The 27172-nt window shown below is 45.4% G+C and overlaps 1 protein-coding gene across 4 annotated transcripts in view; it reads left to right on the plus strand.

Annotated features, from left to right (window-relative positions):
- The first annotated feature begins 15505 nt into the window (after nucleotides 1-15505).
- Nucleotides 15506-27172, plus strand: part of MACROH2A1 (macroH2A.1 histone) — an 85649-nt gene continuing 73982 nt past the window's right edge. For 2 of the 4 annotated variants that reach the window (XM_080675703.1, XM_080675705.1), the window contains exon 1: nucleotides 15506-15692. The gene's annotated coding sequence lies outside the window, so the exon portion shown is untranslated. The remainder of the gene's footprint in view (nucleotides 15693-27172) is intronic. The other 2 variants (XM_080675702.1, XM_080675704.1) reach the window with 1 other exon arrangement.

The following is a 27172-nucleotide window of genomic DNA, read 5'->3' on the forward strand; positions in this document are numbered from 1 at the left end:
TTACTTTGGATGGGACCTATTGGAACAGTTTCTGAAAGTCAGTCTTAGGGCATCAGCATGGAGGAGTAAACCAAGGTCAAAGAACATCGGAGTTGCTAGGCAAGTATAAACTCTCAAATATCAGCCCAGAGATGTTTTGTAATTGTCCAGGGTCATTCTCCTTACTAGCAATTTGCTTACTTATCTGCAAGGAAAGATGTATTAAAAAAACACAGTAAATTGTATCAATCATCGGAAGGATACCAAAAGTGAGATCAGGTACTACTGATGGAAGAAGCACAAACCTGACCCTGGCACTGGGAATATTAGGGAGAAAGGAGACAGCATGACCAACTCCAAAAAGTGGTCAGGACCCGAAGTCACCTCTTGCCTTTGGCCTTTGCTGGACCCAGCAGAAGAGCCTGTCTGGGGGAATGCAGGCCGAGAAGAATGCAGGACTGTGCTGACATAGAGCTGGGTCAAAGCCCTGAATCTCAGGGCCACAGGATGCCCCTGCTAGTACTCTGATGCCAATACGGCCACATTCAGATGCAGCCTGGGTAGACCAGTGTGCCCTGGTCGACCTTACCTTGTCCCAACCTGTACAGTGTGAATGTCCTCTGTTTAGGACATTAAAAAGCACTGCTTTTTTGTTTTCTTGCTTTTCATAAGAAACGCAGTTAGCATAGCTTATGCATATCTGCAATTCTAAACCACGCCCCTGGATTACCCACATAAGAGACACTTGGAAAGCCTGTCAAAGGCACTTCTTGGGGCCCACCCTGGACTTACTGACTCAAGTCTGGGAGCAGATCCCAGGAACCTGCATTTTTTAAAAATTGTGATAAAATATATATAACATAAAGTATGACATTTAAACCATTTTAAACTAACAATTCAGCACATCAGCACTATTGTGCAAGCCTTACCATTATCTATTTCCAAAACTTTTCCATCATCTCAAATAGTTAACCCTCCATTTTTCCTAGCCTCTGGTAACCTGTAATCCACTTTCTGTCTCACGAATTTGCCTATTTTAGATAGTTCATGTAAGTGGAATCTTATAATATGTGTTATTTTATGTCTGGCTTATTTCACTTAACATAAATGTTTTCAGGGTTTATTCATGTTGTGGTATGTATTAGAACTTCATTCCTTTTCAAGGCTGATGTTGTTCCATTGCATGAATAGACCACATTTTGCTCACCCATTCTTCTGTTAGTGGACACGGGGTTGCTTCTGGCTTTGGCTATTGTGAATACGCTGCTATGAACATGGAAGTATGAGTATCTGCTCAAGTCCCTGTGTTCAGATTTTTGCTGTTTATATCTGCGAGTGGAATTGCTGGGTCATGTGATAAGTCTATGTTTTAACTATTGAGAAATGCCAAAGTGTTTTCCAACAGCTAGATCGTTTTACGTTTCCACGTAGGAGGGCTCCATCCCCATCTTGTCAACACTTATTCTTTTTCCATGTTTTTTATTACAACCATCCTGATAGGTGTGAAGTGGTGTCTCATTGTGGTTTCTTCAGCTAATTCTCATGCACATTAATGCTGGAGAACTCTGCTGTGTGTGTAAGGAGAAAGAACATTCAACAGAGGGAGACAGGAACTCAGAGTAAAGGGAAGGGTTTTTTTATTTTATTTTTCAGAAAGTAAATCTCCTTCCCCTCCTCCTCCTCCTTCTCCTCCTCTTCCTCTCAAACACTGGTTCTTAGTGCTGAGTTCAGTAGTCCATCATGAGGACCTTATAGTTCTGGAGTGAATTTGAAGAGTTTGAGAGTTGCAGGGCTGGGTTGAGATCTGAGAAGACTGGGCAGATGAGTGTGACTGAGGTGGGGGCAGAGGCCCAGGGTTGATGATAATGATGCTGTGGAAGCCTACAGTCTGGGGCTCCACTCTCATGAAGCTTTTGCCAATGGAAGGATTAAGTCCAAACCTCTCTCCAGGGTCTAATGATTTTAACGAGCTGGCTTCATAGGATAACTTTGCCTTTCAGGAAGAGCTATAATGAGAATGCACAGTGGGAAAAGTTCCATCCAGCTTTTTAATAAAAACCCCCACAAAAGCATGTGAGTCAGGGGTGGAGAGAGTAACTTCTCTGCCTTCCCACCAGTAGTGTCTGTGGAGTAGCACTCAGTGGGCAAGGTATCTGGCTTTGCATCTATCTTGACAGACATCCAATCAGAGGGGTTTCTTGTGTTCCAGGATTTCAGTCCAGGCTGAGTGAAAATCTCTCTAGAGGCAGGGGATGCCCTTCATGACCTTCCATCACCCAGATCAAGAAGCTGCTGCTCACTAGCTGTGGGGGTTCTGAAAGGGTTGGGTGGGACCCAGAGCTGACCCCTGAGCCCCCAGAGAGGCTGCCTCTCCCCAATGCCAAGTCCTGGCAGAAGTAACACTCATTGCTTTAGGTGGAATTTTGTTTCTCTGGCTACACCGAGCCAATTAGCCTAGCAGAGCTCTGTGGGTAAGCACACTCTCAGTGGGACTTGTAGGAGCCATAGTCAAGAGATCAAATAACCCACTTGCTCTCTGTGCAACAGGCCTGGACTCCATCAGAAGGACATGCCCAGCCAGCCACGACGTAACTTTGGTGCAGACAGCAGGGCAATGAGGAGAGCAATAAAAAGGCCTAATCTCTTAAGGCAACATGAATTGTTGGCGAGAACATAAGGGGAAAGCAACATTAGGCAAGGATCATTTTTTCCTCTTGTTATAGATGCCTGCTGACTCCTTGGAAAAAAAGCAAAGTGGGAAAGAATCCTATTAACACCGGTGGGCAGCAAGATGTAGTTTAACAGAACTTGTTTTCCCCAAATTTTAACAGCCAGCAGTTAGTCTTATGGTGATCATTCGTGACTACCACGGACTGAGCGCTTCTTCTGTGACAGGAATCATAACTTGCCTAATACCGTGATCCCCCAAAATTAGCAGTATCATCATCCTGTGCCAGTTTTGGTGCAAGAAACCAAAGTTATTCTACGTATTTTGAGCAAAAGGGGATTGTTGTATAGGGAATCAAATGCTTACAAGGTTATGGTAAGGGCTGGCGGAGCCCAAACAAGCGGTGACAATGAGCTATGTATAAATAAAAGCATAATATGCTAATTAGATCGGACAGCCAAACGACCTTCCGGATGACCTTCTGGACAAAGCCAGGGCTGTGAGGGCCGAGGCAGCCGCATGGGCCAAGCCCCTTGCACGAATTTTGTGCACTAGGGCTCTAGTTGAATATAAGGGCCATTACATAGCTGAGCCATCAGGAAACTGCTATCACTGCCACTATAGCTACTGTCACAACCACCTCTCCCACTCTGAAGCTGGTGACGATCTTTCTTGGCTGCCTATTAACTCACTACAACCAAGTTTGCCTCAGTAGGTGGAGCTCCACCTGCCAAACCTCCCATGAAAACCGCCAACTAGTGGGAGCTTTTTCCCACCCAGAATTTAGCTGCAAGAGTCTGCAGAGCTTTCCAGGCTCTCCAAGGAAAGAGGGTAAAATTGAGAATATGAGTGGCTCGCACATGCCTATTTTTTAGTTGGGTCCAGAGAGGTTAAGTCACGTGCACAAGGTCACACAGCTAGTGCACTGGAGCCATTACTTGAGCCCAAAGATGCAGGACCCTGAAGCCTGTTCTTACCCAGTGTTTTCAAGGGACCAAAGGAGAAAAATCACTCCACATATTCTAAGCTCTCTTATTAGTTACAGTTACATTGATGGTGATTATTAGATCTTTAACGTTTAAAGGAGACGGCACCATAGCCCAAAGGATGTGCTAGCAACTCAGTGTCCTGAGAATACCCTTCCTCATCACCAAGAACTCCCCACATACCCTTTCTTGTTGACTTCTGAGTGTTAAGTTTTATCTCTTGAATTGTGTAGTAGTCACATACCTATATTGACCCTGTGAAAATTCATTAAGCTGATCAGTTATGGGCTCTTTTTTTTTTTCATTTCTTTACATTATGTCAAACTTCAAAAAAAGCTTATTAACAATAATGTTGGCTAATTAGACCTCCCCCAGGACCAGGAAAATATCCCACGTTTTAATGGAAGGTAAGAGACTGACGCAGTATATCTAATGCTGCTATCAACTCAGGGTTTGAGAAAACTAAGGAATAAAAGAGCCAAGAAGGTCTGAGGGTTCTTTAGCAAAAGCCTTTTACTTCCTCTTCAGAAGGTAGAAACACACACACACAAATGAGACCTGAGGCAGAAACTTGTAGCTGTTCACAAACTATTTATGTATTAATTCTAGGCAACCATTAGGCTACACTTCCCAGTCTCCCTTGCAGGTAGGTGCAGCCATATGACTGGATTCTGGCCAATGGAATGCCCAAAGTAGGTATAAGTGATGGAGACAAATTTCAAGTCTGGTCCATCAACCCTCGAATGTGCAACCTTTGATTAGGATTTGCTTTCTACTGGTTAATTGGAGAGTTCTCTGAGAGCCTAGCAGAGGGAGGAGCCATAAGAAAGAAGGAGCCTAGGTCCCTGGGGCATCACGTCGCGAGAACCAAGTAGAAGAGTCACCCAACCAGGAAAACCTATGATGGGACATTGCACAAGAAAGGAAATAAACTTCATTGTGCAAAGCTCATTTGTTTCAAAAGTTAGCCTATCTTGAATAGAGCCACAGTAAAATCTCGATATAATGGAGATTTGGGCAAAGGGGGGGCCGTTAAAGCCAAAAGTCCATTACATAATAAAGCAGGTTTTCTGAATGCTTGTTACAAAGTTGAAAAATTAATTAGTTTATCTGTTTTTACTTATATAAACACGTTTGTGTAATTAAAATTAAGTACGTATGAAAAGTTTAATTTCACAGAAGAGTTTTCTATATTATTACAGTAATTTTAAATTTAAGCTAAATAGATCTAGTAAATGCGTGCATTCACCAGTCACCATGAGTTAAATGCACACGGATGGGGTGTGGCTTAGTGCTCGGAACATAGGCCCCCACGGACTAAAACTGCTGCAGAAAGTCAAGCCACATGACATCAGAACCAATTACTGCACACAATGCGGTGTGATCACATGCTAATCTTTTGCCAAACATTGTTTATGAGCATTGACTCTTGGATTTAAATATGTAGACTATAGTTGTAGCTATGTAATATTTATTTATGTCAGCAAAATTACTACAGTGTTTTTTCCAACACATGGCCTATTCGCTAAAATTTCCTAAAGACAACAGTGAATTAATAACCACAAAAAAAATAACCTGTTAATTTAATTATAAGCAAATCTTGGTTAAAAGCATTTTAAAATTAACAGGGTGTTAATTTTCACATATGACATATGGACCAGAAATTTTGTCCATTAAATCTGAAGTCTATTAAATTGAGGTCCACAAAATTGAGGGTTTACTGCATTTTGAAATTAGGCAAATCCTGGTCTCTAAATCAACTCTACCTTCTCAACCTAGAGCCAGCCCCCTTAGTTAGCATTTTAAAAAAATATAAGCTGCCCTAGCCAGTTGGGCTCATTGGTTGGAGTGTCAATGTGCAGACTGAGGAGTCACGGGTTTGATTCCATTCAAGGGCATATACCTTGGTTTCAGGCTTAATCCCAGGCCCTGGTTGGGGCTCATGTAGGAGGTAATCAATTGATGTGTCTCTCACGTTGATGTTTCTCTCTTTCTATCTCTCCCCACCTTCCTTCCACTCTCTCTAAAAATCAATGAAAAAAAATATTCTCAAGTGAGGATTAACAACAACAAAAATCCAAGAAGCCAAAGTAATCTCTTGCCTGTTACCTATTAACTCTTAATTAAGTTGTAACAGGTATGATTCACAAATTTCCCAGGTGAGATAGGGCAAAAGATCAGGGAGACAGACTCATTGTTATAAGATGTGTGAGTTGACAGGCCTTTTAAAAAAAATTGTTCTGTCTCCTCCTTTGTTGACAAAGAGCTCAAAACAGCAGCATTCTGGGCCCATTTAGTACAGGGGCTAACAGTTCTGTACCACCAGAGGGCAATACTATATAATAGCTGATGCATATAATTTTGAATACTCATGAAAGGGAGAAATGGAGTCAGCATTTGTGGAAAGGGGTAGGAGGCAGACACCAGGACTGCAGAAAGGTCCCTGGGTGATGGGATGGAGGACAGGGAGGAAAGCATCTATGAGATGCATGCCCCACCTCCATCTCCCTTGCAATTGTTCCAATGCTATGTCGGCCTGTATTTTGTATTTTTCCTACATGTATACAAAGTCTTCAGCTGAGCCCAGGCTGAGTGGCTCAGTTGGTTGGAGTGTTTTTCGTGCACCGAAAGGGTGTAGGTTTGATCCCAGGTCAGGGTCAGTGTGGGTATGGGAAGCAACCGATTGATGTTTCTCACATTAATGACTCTCTCTCTCATCAATAAAAACATATCCTCGAGTGAGGATTTTTTAAAAAGTCTCCAGCTGTAAGATCCAGCTGCAGGAAGTAAGGAAAAAGTGAGCTGAAATTTACATTCACAAAAACATTCAAAATGTGTAGAACTGTTACAAAAGGAAGACAATGAAAAACACAGAAATAAAGAGAGAGGTGGTAAGAGGACAGAGCCCATTTTGTTCTCTGTAGAGCTGGGGGCCTGCAAGAATCTATAGGAAAACAGCAGTTTCTCTAGCAATACCCTGTGGTTTCCTATTAAAACCCAGGGTGGTGAGTTCTGTTTCCTTGAATGGGGAGCTAGCTTTATTCCAGACCCAGCTTGTAGATGAAAATAACCAAAAAAAAAAAGACAACTGTATATCTTTCAGTTGCCATTAAAGAGCAACCAAGGATTTCTAGATGCAAGATCTCAGAGAGAAGGAGAACCCAGGAATCTGAGCCCAATCTTTGGCATCCCTTTTCTCCTTGAGATTATTTGCCAGTTCAGACTTTTTAGTGGAATAGCTCATCAGAAAGTGGCAACTGAGAAGCTGAGCAGAGCTTGTGACAACTTCTCACCAGGTTGCAGAAATAAAAATTGGAGTTTGAGGACTGCCAGTCAGGAAAGGTTATGATGAGCAGCTCAGGTTTCCAGTTGGATCTCAAAGATCCATAACCTAGAATAAGAGAGCCTTTGCCCAGACTTCCTAGAAGGCAGGTCCAGAGGCAAAAGCTTGCATGCTGACACTTTCCTAGGAAACACAATGGCAGGTAAATTGGAGTAAGGAAGAAAGGGGAGTGATTTAGAGCAAAGGGGTGTCTCTCTCTCTCTCTCTCTCTCTCTCTCTCTCTCTCTCTCTCTCTCTCTCTCTGTGTGTGTGTGTGTGTGTGTATGTGTGTGTGTGTATTCCCCTACTTTCTCGCATAACAAGATACCCGGGTTCATCTTGTATAGTCCTGGCTCCTTTGAGTAGGAAATGGTATTAGAAACCAACATCTGGGTGCTAGATGTGCTTATTGCTACAGGAGTGCTTTTTCTTCTTGGCATCTTTCAGATAGAGCTAGAAAATGTCTATACACATATATATCTAAGTGTGAATATATATATATGTTTTAGAAATGAGTTCACACCAATACCTCCAATCCCAGTTCACACCCATAGGATTCTTTCTTGCCTTCCTCCATTCTGTATTATATGTCCCTTCTTCCCACAGTCAGAATGTGGGATAAAACCTATAATAAATCCAAAATTGTTTTAGAATAGATTTTCCTGTACCACTACAAAAAACAAATTCAATAAAAATGGTTCAGGATTTGTTTGTAATTCTTCCCTAATTTCCTTTCTCAGCATAGACTGAAAGTATGAAATACTGTGCTTATAAATAAAGTGGATTACCTCTTTGTTGCAGATTATGGTATTCATTTGAAATACAGTAGGGATCATTGGTTTCAGTTTGAGTTCAGTTTTAGGAATTTTCTTCTTGCCCATTCTTATAGATGCAATTTCAATTTTTGAATATGTAGAACATCAACATGCTTTCAATAGCCAAAAGTATGCAAAATATATATACTCAAAGAAATGTCACTGTCTCCCTTTCTTTCTTTCCCTCACTCCTTATAGGTAACTATCTTCATTATTTTCTATTTGTAGAGATGTGTGTGTGCTGTTATTTTTCCTTCTTTCTTACACAAAATGTAGTGAACTATGCTCATTTTCACTTTACATTTTTCACTTAACAATAGCTCCTGGAAATCACTCCTTAATCAATTCATAGAGATCATCCTTCATTTTTATAGCGTATGGTACTTATTGTGCATATGTATCATAGTTTATTCAACCAATCTCCTTTGCTTAAATATTTAAGCATTTGCCAATATTTTGTAATTACAAATAATAAAGCAATGAAGAATCTTGCAAGGCATGTATTTTCATATTATTGGGGTGCATTTTTAGGATAAATTCTAAAAGCAGAATTGCTTGGTTACAGGTAAATGCAGAGAGTTTTATTGACTATTGTGAAATTCCTCTCCATAGAGCTGTGCCAGTGTATACTCCTACCAGTAATGTGAGAGCCTGTTTCTTACAGCTTTGCCAACAGAGTGTAGTTTCAAGCTTCTGAACTTATGCCAGTCTGATAAGTTAGAAATGATATTTAGGTATAGTTTTTTTTGTACTTTTCTTATGAGTGAAGTTAAACATCTGTTCACATTTTAAGCACCATTTTTATAAAAATTCAGTATATATATATATATAGGAAACACAATGGCAGGTAAATTGGAGTAAGGAAGAAAGGGGAGAATATATATATATTCTGAAATATATATATATATATTCTGAAAATATACTTATCTGCTATGGACTGAATTATGTCCCCCAAATTCATATTGAAGCCCTAACTATCAGTGAGGTCATAAGGATGGGGCCCTAATCCAATAAGATTAGTGTCCTTATAAGAAGACACATGGGAGAGTGCTTGCTTGCTCTCTCTTTCTCTTTCTCTACACACACACACACACACACACACACACACACACACACACACAGGCACAGAGGAAAGGTTCTGTAAGGATAATTGGCCATGTGCTCTGGGAGAGAGCTTTCATTAGACACTGAACTGTACCAGAACCTTGATCTTGGACTTTTCAGTCTCTAGAACTGTGGGAAAATTCTATTATTTAAGCCACCTGTCTATGGTATTTTGTTACAGCAGTCGAAGCAGATTAAGATATTAACTTTTACCTGTGTGATATTTTGCTAATATTTTCTTCCAATTTGTCATTTGACTTTCTTTTAAAAAAATCTTTGTTGAGAGTATTACAGATGTCCCCCTCCCCACCTCCATTACCCCTCTCCACCCAATATCCACCCCACCCCAGGCCCTCACCACCCTATTGTCTGTATTCATAGGTAATGCATATATACATGTAAGTTCTTTGGTTAATCTTCATTTAACTTCTTTATGGTGTTTTTTTCCTTCATGCAAAAGTTTTGTTTTTAATGTAGTCATGGTAGGAACATAACAATAACCGTTGCAGATAACTGTGGTTATTGTTCTCTGATTCTACACATTAGAAGTAAGAAATATCCAAACATGTAGAGAATTTTTATAAGAGTTTATTTGAGCCAAACTGATGACATATATTGGGGAACAAGATCTCAAATGCTCTGAAGAATAACAGTTTTGTAGCTTCTTTTATGCATTTGAAATTAAGGAAGGAATGTAAAGAAGATTACATGGAGGTGGGGGGAGCAAGGTGGGGATTGGATTATAGGATGGTTAATAAGACTATGTGCTCTCATGACAGTGGTTATTTCAAAGGTGTGTTAACCTAGATGCACAGAGACAATGGACAAGAATTGGTTAAGGCAAAGATAAATCTTTTACTAAAGATGTTATGTGCCTGAGCCGTGACTACTCACCATGACCTGTCAAGTTAGGAATCTATGATCAGATTCACCCTGTGAGGTTACTTTCCATAGAATACTTTGTTTCATTCACAATGCCAAAACTTGTCAGGAGTTAATTTCTTAAATATTAGTAGTTATGTAGAATATTAAAATATATCACTGAACTTCTCATACTCTGTGGCATTAAGGTCATTGGTTTATCTTGCACTTTGAATGGATGTTTTAGACCTATGCATGATGTTGTAGCATCATACATTTTATATATATATATATATATATATATATATATATATATATATATATATATGTTTTATTACACAACATCAAAAAATACTATTAGTTAAAACTACCACCAATCTCATCAGGAAAGTTTTTAAATATTGAGAAGCTGTCAAGCTCATGGTGGCAAATACAAGCTTTCAAAAATTTTAAAATCTGCTTCATTAAGGACATTTAAAAATTCTTAACTGAAACTAGCTGTGTGTGTGTGTGTGTGTGTGTGTGTGTGTTACAGTTTATCCAGCAATGCAAATGTCAACACGGTGAAAAAGGCAAATACAATCTTAGTATTATGATGATGAAAGTAGTTTAGGCCCACAGGCCCCATGAAAGGATCTCAAGGACCCCACAGCCAAAGTACCTCTACTCTGTAGGTAGTCTAAATCATTTAAACTGCATTTTCAGTTCAGCTCTAACTTTAGGGGAAAAAATATTTCAATCTGGAGGTGTCTCTAGGGCTGAAAATTGTAATACAGACCCTCCTTCTTCCTAGGAACACCCTAGGATTGGTTCCTTTGTTATTCCTCATCAATGGTAAGTATTCACCTGCTCTTCTCCAGAGGCGGGCATTAACTACTTAACAAAAAAGGGAGGGGTTGAGGGTTGTTGCAAAGGAGGAAGTGTCAGGTGTCAGATGTTTCAGCCAATTGTACATCAAAGAGAAAGAACTTATCTCTGAAGTAATCAAGTCTAGAAGAAAAGAAGAAAGGCTGCACCTGCTGAGGTGACCCAAGGGTCTGTCCCATGGAAAAGAACACATCTGTTGGATTGTGAGGCAGGGATGATAGGGAAAGGTTTACCAGGGGCTTTCTTTCCTGGAATCCCTGAACTCCCTCACATAGACTCACTCCTCTTGGCTCGATGTGTGTTGATCAAAGCTTAGGAACTAACTGGAGACCCATTCCCTGCCCTTCTACAAACAAGGTCAAGCTAAACCAAGGGACATGGTGACACCTCACTGTTTGTCTCTCAGATTATCAAAGGTCTCGAACATCACTCAGGGTGGGGCAAAGAGGTGCTGGAGAAATTCGGGAATACTGGGGTCTGCCCTGCCCACTGGCCTTGTCTTGCCCTGACTTCTCAGGCGGGGGTGGGGGGATGGGTGTTGGGGAGAGGCGGGAGGGGTTGTGTTAAAGCTTTTAAACTTTGACCCAGCAGTTCTACTTCTAAGAACTTATCCTCAACAGTCAGATGTCCACAAATGTGTAACTCTAAGAATATTCATCAGGTCTTTACAATAGAACTGAAAATAGCCTGAAAGAAAAACGACAACAAGGAGCTGGTAAATAAATGATGGTACAGCCCCAGGATGTTTGGAACGTGGTTCCCAAAATGGGGTCTGAGGACCCTCTAAGGTCACTGAAACCCTTTCTGGGATCCACATGTTCCAAAATGTTCACAGTAATGCTAAGACATTACTTAGCTTTTTCATGGTCTTTATCTTTGTACCAATGGTGCAAAAACAAAAGTGGAAAAAACTGCTGGTGAATTGGCACAGATCAGCACTGGCACCAATGTGTACTAATAAGGATTTTATCCTTTATTGCCAAGCACTTGCAGAGGTAAAAAAAAAAAAAATCCAACAGTTTCCCTCAAGAATGTCTTTGATAAAGCAGAATTAATTTTATTAATCATGGACACATTTTAAAATATTCTATGTGACCACATGGGAAGTTTGCATGGAGTACTTCTGCTATGTAACAAATAGGATGGCTGCCCTGAGAAAAAGCATTTGTTGTGACTGCATTGTGGGCTAAAGGTCCTACTTTTGTCACCCAACATCATTTTTACTTGAAATGGCAAGGCTGTGTTAACACTTTCTTGGGCCCTAGACACTTTTACCTTTGTGAGCCCTTTCCTCTATAACATGATATAAAAATTATGGTTTATGACTGCATTGGTATAAAGACAAATATATTAATTTAATTAAATTATTTTATACGATCTAAAAGCGTTACCAGACAGGGAACCTTGCCTTGAGCAGGTCTGCCGAGGGCCAGCTGGTAGTGTGTGTGTTGTAGACTTAGTGTAGGAAATATTTCACATGTGACCATGTGGGAATGTCTATTAAAGCTGGGGACAGTGAAACAAGGAAGGGCTTAGCATAAAAGAAGCAACGGGAGAGTGTAGGCTGGGCTGCCTTAGCTCCCTGGGAAGTTAGAGAAAAGGAGGTCTTGGAGACAGGTTCAGGGGGTTGGTCTGGGATGAGCTGCTATTGCCCATTGCTCCCCTGGTTCCAGTCTCCTGGGGTCCCTTAGAGTTTAGGAGATGTGTGCCTGTGGGGGGAGGGGGAAGGCATGGGTGTGCTTCCCCAGAGGGAAGAACAGGCACTGGGTCCTTTGTCTTGAGGGTTTTTATCTCTCTGTTGCAGGTGGAAATCTTAAGGGAGATCTCAGGGGCGTGTTTCAGCAGAATACTCATCAGTTTTCTAGGTATGCTCTTTCAGGTTCGTGGTTGCTACTTATTGGTCAATGTTAGGGCAGGGGTTAATTAGTCATTGCAGCGGGTCCTGGTGTCATCCATCTGGTTTTGCTACTTTTCTGGGCCTGGAGCTGAAATGTAGGCCTAGGTATAACTTTAGGGCGGTGATCTTCTGTAACTGCTGTAAATTGCTCGGCCGGTTTGTTCAGCTATCTGTCTCAATTTCCCCATTCTACTTGCCAAGGAATTTTCCTAGCTTCTTACTATCCTGCCTTAGTACCAATGCAGGTTTTTTGTTTGTTGGGCTGTGTTGTTGTTTTTTTTAATGGAGGATGGGGCCCATGAAGGCAAATATACCTAAGGCCCATGGGTGGTGAGGGGTGGGAGTTGGGGATGGGAGGGTGGAGCTTTCCGGAGAAGAAGAGACAGGGTCTCTGCATTGAACAGTTCCAGGGGACAATATTACTAGTGAATTCTATGAGAATGACACACGGAGGAGGGGCAGGGGGTGGGCAGGGCATCAAGATCAGCTCTTGGAGGAGTGTGGAGTCTAACCCAAGGACAGTGATGCATGACTGAGTTGGGGGTGGGTGGGGGGATGGATACTGGGTGCAGAGGAAGCCAGGCCCCTGGAAAGGCTCTCTTCAGTTCTGAACCATGAGAGTTCAGGACGCAGATGAACCTGGGTTTGAATCCTTTCAACGGCCTGCCCTCTCTGTGATGTCAGGTATATTTCTCGGTTTTTCCGAATCTGTAGTGTCTTCATCTGTAAAATGAGGATAGAAATATGTCAGAAATAGCCTGCCTGCTGAGGCTGTTGAGAGGGTGAAATGATGGGACCTATGTGACCTGGTACATGGTGAGTGTACAATAAGATGGAGAGCAAAAGCAGCCTTTTGAACATCACCTACTTCTAAGTCACCATCAGAAACCAATGCTGGGGTGGAGGTGAGTGAGTTCCTTCGTGGCCCCCTAGGGTTGCAGATTGACATTTATTGGACAATCATCCTTTGTGTCTGGCCTTGGCCATTACTGAGGACCTGGGGAAGAAGAAGCCTCAGGTTTGTCCATCACCAAGGCACCAGAAGGCTGCAGGCATCTTCTCCTCTCCATACAGGCCTGGCCTGACAGCACACCTAGAATGTTGCTCTCCCTAGGAAGGAGCCTGGCATGGGCCTGGCGCACAGTAGTGCTCAGCAAGTGTCAGTTGAGTGAATAAAGGAAGTCTAGCATCCTCCTGACTTGCTGTGGCCCACAGAAACCTCCCCTGGTGGCTGACCCCTGCAGAACTGAGGGCCTGCTCAAGGACCCAAGGAAGGACATAGTAATAAGGCAGGTGGTCTCTGCACCTTCCTCTGACATCCTTCTGCAACTTCCCTGGTGGTGGGGGGTCTCACACATCCTTAATGCATCATTTTGGGACACACAGCATGATTTCCCCAGATTCATCTCTTATAACTCTCCCCTTCACTCATTCCATTCCAACCTCACACCCACTATTCCTTTTTAAAAATCAAAATATTACTGACATAACACTGTAAGTTTAAGGTGTACAACATGTTGACTTGACACATTTATGTATTGCAATGTTTATCCCTTTCCCTTTAGTTAACACTGCTATCATATCACATAATTAACCTTTATTTTTTGTGTGGTAAGAACACACTATTCCTTTGCCTCAGGACCTTTGCACTTGCTGTTGTTCCTCATGCTTGGAATACTCTTCCCCCAGATATCCGCATGGCTTGCTCCATTAATTCCTTCAGGTCTTTGCTTAAATGTCACCTTGTCAGGGAGGTCTTCTCTAACATTTGAAACTCCATCTCACTTCACACTCCAAATCCTCCATCCCTGCCTTATTTTCCCCCACAGCATTTATACCATTTACCACATCATCTCTTTCGCTGATTGTGTTTCTTTCCCTCCTAGACTGCAACCTCCAGGAGGGCAGGGAAATTTGCCTGTTCTGTTCACTGCTTTATCTTAATCACCCAAATTGGTGCATGGCCCAAAGCATGACTTCCATACTTAACTGAATCAATGAATGCATGAGTGGCATGGATTGGACACTGCTTTGCAAAGTCCAGTGCAAAACACCCTGGTGATGGGAAGAGGTTAGCGCCCCTGCTCTAGAAGTCAGCCTGAGGGCGGGAGGGATTTGATGCAAGGGGACGGTACCTTAAACAGCACATCAACCCTGCTGGGTGTATATTGTTATTTAAATTTGGTCTGCAACCAGGTGCTCAGGTGGCTTCCCCCTCCACACTTTGGCAGTAGGGATAGGGCCCTATCTACCCAGGATAGGGCACTACCGCCTTCGCGAGAGAAACCCAATTTAGAGATTCACAGGTGGGCCCCTCCTCTTTCTGCCTGTCTGCAGTTTTTAAAACACGCGTGTGGTGATAAAGAACCACTGTTTACATTAGTGAATCCCAACTGGGTTCAATTGTGAACGTTTGCTCAATGGAAGAAGTAGCTAATGGCTTCCGTGTGCAAAGCAGGTCCAAACTTCTGGTGGTCATGATGAAGCAGGATAGTTGGTCAAGGGGCAGAAAATTCCGGGGGCTTTTATCTAAAGACAGCGGCGGGGAGGAGGGGGCTCTGAGGTGCGCGAAAGGCTTGCATTGGCTGGGAAGGGAAAAGTGGTAACAGCAATTGTGCCTCCTTCTCTGGGTTAATGGGAAGGATTCCAGAGATGAGGCAGCGCAAGTCCCATGCTGAGGGCCAGGAACACAGTAGGCGCTCAGTAAGTGCCACTGGAGACACACAGCCTGGGACGTGCGCTGGAGAAGCACTTCTGCCAGGGCATCTCTGCTCTGGTGGACCTGCGTCTGGCGTCCAGCGTTGGTGCGCGGTGCCTGAGGACAGAGGGCCGGACGCTAGGCCCTCGGTGCAGCCGGGGACAGACCGACCGACGTCCGGCGGCAGAGCGAGGAGAGCCGCCGCGCGCGTGGCGGCGAGGTTGGGGTCAAGGCCGGGGCGGCGCGGGAGGGGTGGCCGGACGCGCGCGGACTGGACGGGATGTGACGAGCGGCGCGCTGTGCATTGTGGGAATTCTGGGACCGCAGCTACTGGTTCCAGTTCACTCGGCAGCGGAGCCGGGCGGAGGGGGCGAGCGCGGGGTGTGCGGGCGGGAAGCGAGGGGGCGGGCGGGCCAGCGAGGAGCGCGGAGAGAAAAGGCGCGAGCGGCCCAGAGGGCACAGACCGAACACCTTGCTGCCGCCGCCGAGCCGCCCGTAAGTGCCGCGCGGAGCCCTCGCCGCGCGCCCGGTCCCGGCTGCCCGGTCCGGTCGCGGGTGCCTGGGAGCGGCCCGGCCTGGAGCGCACCGGGTTGCGCTGTCCGGCTCGAGCCACTGGGCTTGGCGCGGCCCACGCCGGGGTCTCCCGCGCACGGCGCCTTCCCGGGCCATACCGGGGCCGCGCGGGATTCCCTTTGGTTTTGTTCAGAAAGCAAACCCGGAAGCCAACTCCTCACAACCGCGTCCTCCTGCCCGCGCGCGGGCGCTTTTGTGCGGAGGAGACAGTTGGGCCCCTTTCCCAGCGACCCTTCCTTGGGCTGGCGGGCAGACGGCTCGGCCTGAGTCCGGAGGAGGCCCCATGGCGCCGGTTGGCCGGCCTGGGCGCCCAGGAGCGGTTGTGCATGGAGTTGGACTCGGCGAGGCCCCACCGGCCCGCGAGTTGCCGGCCCCAGCACAATAATCGGGCCCTAGAACCGGGTAGCCGCGGTATAGGCGCCGGGCTCTATCTGCTGGGAGGGCGGGTGGGGTGGGGGCTGTTGGAGGACACTTGCGGGACTGGAGCCGGGCTGGGCAAGAGGGTTGTCCAGAGACTGGCCTGAGAAGGGGCCACGAAACCCCCGCTGTTCTTGTTGGGCTCCGGGCCTTTTGTTTGCTCTAGGTTGCGAGTTTTAAAGGTAACTCCGGAAGGCTGCAGACTCCCCTGGTGGAGAAGGCCAGGAGGGAAGAGACTCCTCGGGGGTGGGGTGGGGTGGGGTGGGGCGGAGTTCAGTTCCAGGCGAGTTCTAAGGATGCTACTGCCGGGTCACCTGACAACAGGTGTGTGGATGGTGCGCCCCACCTCCACTCCTGCAGGGACCACAGATCACTCCAGGATCTTGTTAATAGATTGCTTGGAAGGTTCTTTTAGACAAGATGTTAGGGAAAATATCCCCGAGTTTGAAAGTGAAAGGCTTCAACCGAGACAGACCTTGAATTCAGTAATTACAATGACCGTGAAGTCCCTGTAAGATTTTAATGATTTAATAAACAGCCTATAAGAATAGACAATTAGAGGGGCACCCCTGCTAGCTTCTCTTTTTCTTCCACCTTTGTGGTTTGAGGTTTTACCGTTAAAGGGGGGAGCAGGGCAGTGCTTTGTTCCAGGGCGCTCTGCTCCAGGGCCTCAGGGGAATTTTGAACAGCTTTAGGTTTGCGTGGGAGGCTCCAATTCTAAGTTAGGTGGAATCCACCTACTACAGGCCACCTTTAGAGTGCTCTGCGGTCAGAGCTCCGAGTTATTAGCTCCGAAATGGACACCTCATGCTGCAACTGGAATTCATACCCCTGTACACAACTAACCAAAGTTGGGCAGTAGCATCTCAACCTTGCACAAGAGGCTAGTTGATAAATACACATATTTGTAAACCTATTTTTTCTTTAAACAAGCACCGCCAAGACTTTAAATTTTTCCCCCAGAAAAGTTTTAGTAGACTGGAAAATCTCTCCAGTCATTTTGTTTTAACCTGTCCCCACTGTATGGTGATAAAGGTATTAAAAAGGATAGAAGGAGTTAAAGTAAGTGAAGGTAGTTTGAGGCAGGGCCTTCAAAATGAGGAAGGGATAGTTCACATTTTGTTAAACTTTGAGAGTTGTCTAGAACAGCGGTCGCCAACCAGTGGTCTGCAGACACTGGTGGTCCATGAGGCCCGAAAAGTTGGCGACCGCTGCTCACAGTGGTCAGCAAACTACGGCTCGCGAGCTGCATGTGGCTTGTGAGCCGCAGTTTGCCAACCACTGGTCTAGACCATCACATGCACAACTGTAAGTCACTGGCTTCGTCTATACCAAATGGCCAGGGAGTGGCGCATCTTAGTCTGCCACTTCTTCTGGTCCTGGAGATGGCGGAACTTGGGGAGGGCCCTCATTCCTTTCCCAGAGAGAGGCTTGAAATACATGTATTCTGGGACGTGCCTCTTGTCCCGCGCCAGCATGGCCAGGTTCGGTGAGCCTGAGAGAGGGCAGTGAAGGATTAAGAAAAGACAGATGAGAAGAAAGCTGGGTCTGGGTGGGACGCTGCCCTCTCTGATGGCGAGGCAGGGCCAGGACCTGCACGCCGAGTCTATTTTATAGCCAGATTCCACGAGGCAAAGTAAGGGCGTGGTTACAACTCCTGGGTTTCGAATCTACTCATGCACCTGATCAAGCTTTGTTTACTTGCTGCACCTCCCGAAGCTTATATCACTTAGCCACGTGGGACCACAGGTTCGGACCATAACCTGTCCAAACACTGTAGCTGCTCTTTACAGCTTCTAATATTGCAGAGCTAATGCTGCCCTAAGTCATTTAAAGGAGATTTATTTAAATTAACAAAAGAACACACTGAAAACCTAAAAATCTGTATGTGGTGGTCATCAGAATTGCAGCAGCCTCTAGTTCTTGTTTGGGCATGCCTTTGGATTTGTGTTGGGTTTTTCAGAGCTCCATTCTTGGCACACGGGCTGGGGAGGGGAAGGGGTAGTGGGGGGTATGCTGGTCCTATGGGTTCTCCTCACTTTCTGTAGCTCTAGAAGTACATTGGGCCTCACCTCAGCTCTTATGAGTGAGCCTGAGTGGGTTAGCTCTTCATACCAAAAAGTTGTATAGGTTGTTTGCTTGGATTAAACCTGCCAGATCAGTGTCTTTCAATAAATATTTCCTGGGAATTAACTCTGGGTCAGGCACTGGGGACAGTTACCATGATCAAGAAATGCCCAGTCCTTTTCCTTGGAAAGGTGACATGTTGAAAAGACAGGCAAGCGGCTGTTGTGAGGTCAGTGCAGGAGGCCACAATTGCTCCCATAGGGGCCCCCAGGACGGTAACCTAACTGGAGCAAGCCTTTACCAGGCACAGAAAGGCCAAGTAACAATTGGCTGGGCAAAGGAGGGCAGGGCAGGGTAAGTGTTTGAGGCCTGGGGAACCACATGTGCAGAGTCTTAGGATAATGAGAAAAAAGACCATGTGGGGGAGCTGCCGGAGGTTCAGGATGGCTGGATCCAGGAGGAGAGTCAGGTGAAGCTAGAGGGCCAAAAGGGCCAAATCACAGAGAATCCTGATCAGAAATATGCTGAGGGATTTAGACTTCATCCTAACAGCAGTGACTGAGCAGGAGAGAGATGTGGTCAGAAATTCTTTATTCTTATTGGGAACTCTTCCTCTATTCAACAAATATTGAATGGTTTCTAGATGCCAAATCTGACCGGGCTCTGCCCTGCTAAAGTTCACCTTTTAACTTGACCTTTGATAGTCTTCCATTGGAGTGGTCATCTTAGTTTGACACAGCCTTTAAAAGGGAGAGGAGGTGTGAAGGAAAGTTTCCTGGTAAAGCAAGCAGACAGTGCCTTGCTATTGAAATACAGAGTGAGGCAAAAGTAGGTTTACTGTTGTGAGTATGCAAAAGTTTATTATTGTATTATTTTCCATACAAACAACTGTAAGCCTACTTTTGCCACACCCTGTATAGTGGTGATTCATTTTTTTAAAAATATATTTTTATTGATTTCAGAGAGGAAGGGAGAGGGAAAGATAGAAACATCAATGATGAGAGAGAATCATTCATCAGCTGCCTCCTGCACGCCCCCTACTGGGGATCAAGCCCGCAACCGCAACCTGGGAATGTGCCCTGACCAGAATCAAACCCCTGGCGCTTCTTCAGTCTACAGGCTGACACTCTATCCACTGCGCCAAACCGCTAGGGCAGTGGTCGGCAAACTCATTAGTCAACAGAGCAGCAAACCGCGGCTCTTGAGCTGCAGTTTGTCGACCACTGGGCTAGGGCAAGTGGTGATTTTCTTCGTGCAGCTGAGGAAGCAGACCATGAAGAGGAGACAGTTGGGCCCCTTGTGCGTGTAGTTGGACTTGGTGAGGGTTTGCAGAGGTGAAATCTTGATCCCAGACTAGTTTCCTGCAAACTGTTTCCTGCTTATGGTGAATAACACTTGTGTTTGGGTTTTGTTTTTCCCCTGCCACTAAAAATCTAACATGTCTGCTGGAGCAAGATGTGCGGTTTAGGATTTATTTACTATCTTATTTATTCTTTACTCCCTGTTTGCAGTTCCTTGGTTCCCCCAGGGTAGATTAAATTCTTTAATCATCGGGCTCACTTTATGATGTAGTGTTTTATGAATGGAGAGAGATGTTCTTTCTGATTGGCTAGAGTACCCGAAGGTCCCTGTTCTGAACCAATCAGAGCATAGCTTGTGAACCCCAGCTCTGTGAATGATGCTTGTGTAGTATATCCACAGGCCTCTGGGGATATGACAGCAGCAACATCGTTAACCATTTGATGTGATAGGAGTAAACAAGAGAATGCTGTAAATAGGATTAATGTCCTATACTTCAGAATTAAGTATCTCAGGTTAGCCTTTGTGATTGGAGTTGATGGGAAGGTGATAAATGCATGTGGACACATGGGCATTTATCCAGCTGCATGGAAAGGATGGGGCAATCTTCCCTCAGCTACAGTGACTTGAGCACTGATAGCTCAGATTCCTTTATCCTCAGGTACTGAAGATAGGGATGTCTGACTAACAGCTTCCCAGCAGTTATAATATTCAGTCAGGATCAATATGCATGAATTCATTGCTTAGATAATAAAAGACTTTATGACTGATCATTTCAGTGGTTTTGTGAGTGCCCTATTTAAGATTTTTTTTTTCTGCTGCATCTTTAACAGAGGTCAGTCTCTTATAGATGTGAGGAAGGTAAGTACTATCCTCTAATCCAGGGGTGGGCAAACTTTTTGACTCGAGGGCCACAATGGGTTCTTAAACTGGACCGGAGGGCCAGAACAAAAGCATGGCTGGAGTGTTTGTGTGAACTAATATAAATTCAAAGTAAAGGAGCGGAGGGGAGAGCAAGAGAACCGGATAGAACAGCCGGATCCGGCCCGCGGGCCGTAGTTTTCCCACGGCTGCAGTCTAATCTGTGTTAATGAGCTGGTCCGGTGGCAAGAAGAGAGGTCATTGGAGCCATAGAATTGTCAGGGAGTGGAAGGCTTCTGCATGGCTCCCACCTCAGGTATCAGGACAATAGTGTTCCTTTCCTGGGGAATCCCCAAAGTAGTTCCACAAGATCCCTGGATTTCCACAGGGATTAGCCAGGTATGTGTACATGACTGGTCCTAGAGAAGGTCCCCAAGTGGTGTCCCACTTCCATATCTCTGAGCCCCGTGACCTTTGGAAATGCTACTCTCATCTTTGTCAAGAGACTCCTCCACAGTAAATGCCAACTAATCAACAAACATTCAGCCAGCATTTAAGAGTCTTCCAGGTAGCAGGCAGAGATATAGTAGTGAGCAGAGCTGACAAAAGATAAGGAAATAGGCAGTGATGATACAGGGTAATAAGTGTTGAGGGTGAGGTAGTTGGTTTTAGAATGTTTATATAAATTGGATCTAGAGGGGCAATTAGGTTGGAAGGAAGGCCTGGGACTGTATTTGCAGAGTACTTTATATAAGATTGAGAAAGCAATTGAACATATTAAAGAATGGTGGCAGGCCTAGGGACATTATAAGGGATTTTTAGCTGGGTTCAGGGGCTACAGCAGGAATGTCCACTGAGAAAACTGGGAGCAATCCAGCCTGGTGGATCCCTGGTTGCTAGACATAGGGAAGGACGTAAGCAGGGCCTTGTGTGCAAGGCTGGAGCTGGGTATGGGCTGCCCCAAACTAGACTCTGATTGGGGGACAAGGCAGGAATGTAGAAGAGAAAGATCCTTGATAGGTCTGCATTAGCAGAGAAGGTTTGGGAACCACTAAGTAGGATAGTCCCAGGCAGAAGGCGGAGAGAGCGTTCCAGCCTGAGCATGTACCAAACACTGTAGATGGGAATGAAGGTGGTTTGCTATGCAGTGAGAAGCCTGTTAGGGTGTCCTGTTGGGGAGGAGTAGAGTGGAGTGGTGTGGTAGGTAGGATGGCCCTTTGCCCTCCTCAGTAGTAGAGGGCTTGGGGTTTTCATGTCCATCTTACACATCCTCACAGCCAGGCTTCTAATTAGTCTGTGCTATGAGAACAGATCATGTTTTCCAGAGACTTGCATCTCCCTCATGCCTGGCTCATCTCTGTAAAGCTCCTCTCCCAACAGTGTATCTCTGAGTAAACTTTGGGTTTCTGCAAACAAGGTTCCTGTCTGTTGTGATTGATTTATAGTTAGAGGAGCTTCAGAGATAAATACCACAGAGATACCTTCAGGATCAACCGCAGAAGCTTCATTTCCTGACCTGATAACAGTAAAAATGGTAGCCAAGCTAATGTATATGAACATAATGTGATGTACAGATGCTAAGGTTGCCTGAATACCTTTTATTACCTTCAGAGCATGTGGGGCCCTTTACAGGGGTAAGGGCTTCTAGTTTACTGAATGAGGTGTCCTGGATGATGAGTCCAGGAAGGAAGGACACAGCTTTGTCTGTTGATAAGAGAGTGTTGGTGTTTCTCCTGTAAGCAACGTCTGTCCCCTGAGGAGAAGCTGAGTGCATCAGAAGTTACTTTTTCTATGATGAGAACTATCCATTTCTCAGAAGAGGCTGGGTGTAGGACATGGGTCAAACAGGGCTCAGCAGGCTTTGGTTGGTCATCCAGACCTGGTTTCAGGGTCATCTTTAGTTGGTTTGTCATGTGACAGGCTGACTGTTTCCTGTTTTCTTCTGAGCAAATAGGTAGAGGACATTTCTCAACTTCTCTTGCAGTTGCCATGTGATCAAGTACTAGGTGATGGATCATGGTTAGAAGTAGTATGCCTCACTTCTAGGTCTGGGCCCTGAAAACCTCCATGTGTTTTCCTCCATGGCCTTTTTCCTTCCATGGTAACCATGGGAATTGTGATGGATTAATGGGAGTGTGGATCCATGAATCATCCTGTGGAGAAGCATTGGCTAGTCGTTGAAACCCACTTGGGACTTTTCACGAGTGAAAAATAAGCTGTAGGAGCTTATTATAGCAGCTAGCGCTGCCCTCATCAATACAAATATCCAATTCCAGTTCTTTGAGATGGTCTTTTTGCATCTTATGCACATTGTCATCATTTTTATTAACTTTACTGAGTACTCAGTGGGTGACAGGCCTTTACCTGCATGCTTGTATTTAATTCTCTTATATTCTTACTAGAAGCCCGGCGCACGAAATTCATGCGCAGGTATGGTCCCTAGGGCTGGCCTGCAATTTAGACCATCTTCCCCCGCTACCCGGGGGTGGCCCCACCCCCTGCCGCCACCCACCCCCCGGTTCCCCGTTCACCATCAGGCAATCGGAGCCTGCCGGCCAGGGAAAGGGACCAAGAGTTGGTCAGTGTGCCTCATAGTGACTGGTCGAGCAGTCATTCTGGTGGTTCCGCCGTTAGGGTCAATTTGCATATTACCCTTTTATTATATAGGATATGCATGCTCTTATTCAACTCTTTGAGGTCTATTCTATCATCATTTCCACTTAACTGATGAGGAAATAGACTCAGGGGCTATATCATGTGCCCAAGGACACATAGGCTGTAAGGAGCAGAGCCGTGACTTGAACCAGATCAGTCTGATTTTGGAATTTTAGTTACTAACCTCAGTGCTCAACAGCCACTATCCACATTGGAGCCTGGCCATAGCTGCCCATATCTCCTTCCCCTCTGAAGAGCAGGATGGGCCTGCACATTCATGGGTTTATCTGGAGACTGCAAGCTACAAGTTGATATTCCCACATATTACTGGATGTCATGAGGCTGCATGGCTTCGTCAGAATTCTCATAGCTGTGGCTGCAGCTTGGGGATCTATAGTTAGAATTGCAGAAAGAGCATGGGGAGGGATGAGCAACAGAATCTTGCAGGATAGCCTCCCTTGGGGAAGGAATAATGACTTAGCTCTGCTTTATCAGAGAGAACTGGACTCAAATGAGACATGAAGATCATTGAGCAGAGTGGCACTTGAGGGTCCATGAATTTTTAGATCTTTCCTGGGACCCAGAGAACTAGAGATGAATTAACTACAGTGCCTGGCATCAAGCAGCTTGCAATTCAGTCAAGTTGGGGAGGGAGGCACACAGATATGTGCCAGGATATGTGCTATGGGAACATGAAGCAAATAGCAGTTCCAGTCCATGGCCAGGTCCAAGAAGAGGGTTCGTGTGGGCACAGTTCAGGTTGGCAGGAGGATAGGCAGAAGAAACAGCATGTATAAAGACATTCTGGGCACAGCATCACAGGTCGGGAAGTCAGGGGCAGCCTGGGGCATCTGAACCCAGGCAGGGTGGCAGGAAGCAGTGCTGCAGAAGCAGTTGAAGGATGCTGTTTGTGGCTGGCTTAGGCGATGAAGAACTAGCAAAGTGGGCAAAAATCCTCTAGTGTCTATGGGACCAGACTGGTGCTGGGGAAGTAGGTAAGTAGTAGAGCTGAACCAAGGTGGGGTGGGGTAAAGAGAAGGGAAGAGGCTTGAAAAGTTACGGAGGTGGGCTCAGCAGTTTGGCTAACGATTGGGTGCTGGGAGGTGAGCAGAGAAGTGGGGCCAGGTTGACTCTCTCTTGGTAGCTTAATGCATGATGTTGCCAATGATGGAGCTGAGAAACCCAGAAGAGTTTAAGGCACCTGTGGGACTTCCAAGTGAGCCCTTGCCACAGGCAATCAGAACAGAGCTCTGGGACTCAACAGCCAGATATGCACTGGGCTGGAGGCCTGTGAGTTACCAGCATGTGGATGATGTAATGACTCTTTTTAAAAATCCTCACCTGAGGATATTCTTTCCATTGATTTTTTTTTCTTTTTATAGGGAGAGAAAAGTGGAGAGAAGAGGGGGAGAGAGAGAAACATTCATGTGCAAGAGACATATTGATTGGTTGCCTCCTGCACGAGCCCCTCCCAGGGCCTGGGATCAAGCCCACAACCATAGTATGTGCCCCTTGACTGGGAATTGAACCTTAAACCCTTTGGTCTGAGGGCCAACGCTCTAACAACTGAGCCAAACTGCCCAGGGCGATGTAACCACTCTTGGCTAGATTCAGAGGGAAGCACCAGGAGCATCACTTTTAAGGAATAAGTGTGTTTAGAACCCATCAGGTTTCTGAGTGCTAATGGCTCCTCTGGGGTAGGACAGGGGCCGCCCCAAACAGGGCCACCTGGAGACAAGAGCTGAAGTCTGTGCTCCAATAAGAACGGGGCTGAATTGCATTAATCATCGCTGACCACAGGCCTCTCCTGAAAAAAGGGGAAACATTCAAATATGAAAAGCACTTAGTCCAAAAGTACAGAGTTGATCTGTAAAAAATGGTCTGTGAAACACATTTGTAGTAAAGCAAAAGACTGCTAGGAAACTCAGTGACAGCTTTCCCTGCAAACACACATGTGTATACATACCATTTTCTGCTCTGAGTGAGCACAGGCACCTGTTTGCAGGGGATGTTTTAAATGGAGCTCATTACAGCAAGAAATGGAGCCAAGTAAATGTTTCAGAATAACTCAGACCCTTATAGGACTCTTTAGCACTCAGTGATCAATTAAGATTTGGCGCCCTTTGATAGGGTGAAATATAGGGTTCTCTTCCCAGTGTCTTCAGCCCCCTCCAACATCTTCCAGAATCAGGGCTTGAGCCCCTTAATTCTATTAGGCCTATTAGTACAGCTGCCTCAGAGTGTCCAGGAATGCTGCTCTCAGCTGTTTTGGCCATCTCTGTCAGGCAGCCAATTTGAGATGATCTTGAGGGTTGGTCACACTGATGTTAGGTACATATCATGGCATGTCCCAAATACAGGTTTGGCCATCAGAGTAATAAGGACGTCTAACTCTGTGGCCTCTACGATCATAGAGTCATGGACTGTTGGAGTTTTAGGGGCCCATGGAACCTAACCTCAGTTTACCCGTAAATGGGAGACCTGCCCATTTGGTTCAATGGTCAGAGCATACTAGTAAATGTCCTCTAGGAAAAGCTTGCCTGGTGCCCCTAAATAGGCAGAGACCTCATCACAGCCTCTCTCCTAGCACCCTGCACTGGCCTTTCACACTACCATTTAAATGACTGTAGGGTTTTTTGTCTCTCTTCCCCACCTGCTCTGCGAGAACAGGGATCACACTGTGTTGTGCACTGCTATCTCCATTCCCCAGCATAGTTCCTGAAGAGAATGCATGGTGACTTGAATGCTGTTAGCAAGCATTTCAGATTTTACTGTGTGGTGCTACACTAGCAGCACAGTTATGGGCAGACTCAAGAACTTGCAGTCTGATGGGAGAGACGGGGTATGTGCCTATCATGCATGAAGCACATGGGAGCCTAGAGGGTGGAGCATCTGGATTCGAGTACTCAGAGAAGGGTTGGCAGAGGGCAGAAAGCAAGTGTGAAGGATGGAGGAGATCCTAGCCCAAGCACAACTACTGCAGAGGAAGGCATCTGGGGGGACTACACACCAACCACAAGAAGCACAAAATAAAGCTGGATGGGTGTGCCAGGCCTAGATTTTAGGGCACTGCTTGACAGGCCAAGGGTCCTGATTTTATCTTGTGAATTTGGCAGCCAGGGAACACTTTAAGACCAGGGTTATGATATATTCAGATTTGTGTGTTTAATGATAACCCTGCCCATGGAAGGAGGTGGATTACAGGAAAGGGAGCCAGTGGTGGGAGACCTTTTCAGGAGACATTTGTGATCATTCAGTTAAGATAGTGATGACCTGGATCTAGTCATAGTTGGGGTGGAGAGGAGAGGACCCCACAGAGGTGCTGAAGAGGGGACATCCTCTGGACTGAGTGTCATTTGGGATAGGAACGGGAGGAGCAGGGAAGGAAAAACACTTTTCTAAGGGCAGGCCTGTTCAGCAGACTGGAAGTGTCCAGGAGCCTCTTATTCCAATGTGGCCACCCACTGAGCTCCTGTGAGCTGTTCCTGCCTCTCACAGATTAAGGATTATAAGGTACAGATGCTGCTTTCATCAAAGAACATAGGTAACTGGCTTTAAAGCTTCATTCTAGGACAGGTGACATCGTTTTTATTTTCTTTATGAAGACTTCAGCAAATTTATTAGTTCTGGTCTCCAGTATATGAGAATGCAATTATTAAACAAGTGTGTAAAACACAGCCAAGAATTCCCATTTTCTTTTACATCATGCAGCATAAAAGCAAGACACTTAAGGACAGTCACTGTCAAAGTAACCTTTAAATGGAAGGGGCTGATAAAATTGATGTCATGGTATAAAATGTAAAAAGCTAAGCCATTCTCTCTTCAGGGGCTGCAGCACCTCAGTATAGAGCAGGGGTGGGCAAACTTTTTGACTCGAGGGCCACAATGGGTTCTTAAACTGGACCGGAGGGCCAGAACAAAAGCATGGATGGAGTGTTTGTGTAAACTAATATAAATTCAAAGTAAAGGAGCGGAGGGGAGAGCAAGAGAACCGGATAGAACAGTCGGATCTGGCCCGTGGGCCGTAGTTTGCCCAAGGCTGGTATAGAGTATCAACAGGGCTCGGAGGGCTGCTGCTGCCAGGACCTATTTCTCCCAGGGGC

Source organism: Plecotus auritus, assembly GCF_963455305.1.
Source record: "Plecotus auritus genome assembly, chromosome: 6".
Classification (NCBI taxonomy): Eukaryota; Metazoa; Chordata; class Mammalia; order Chiroptera; family Vespertilionidae; genus Plecotus; species Plecotus auritus.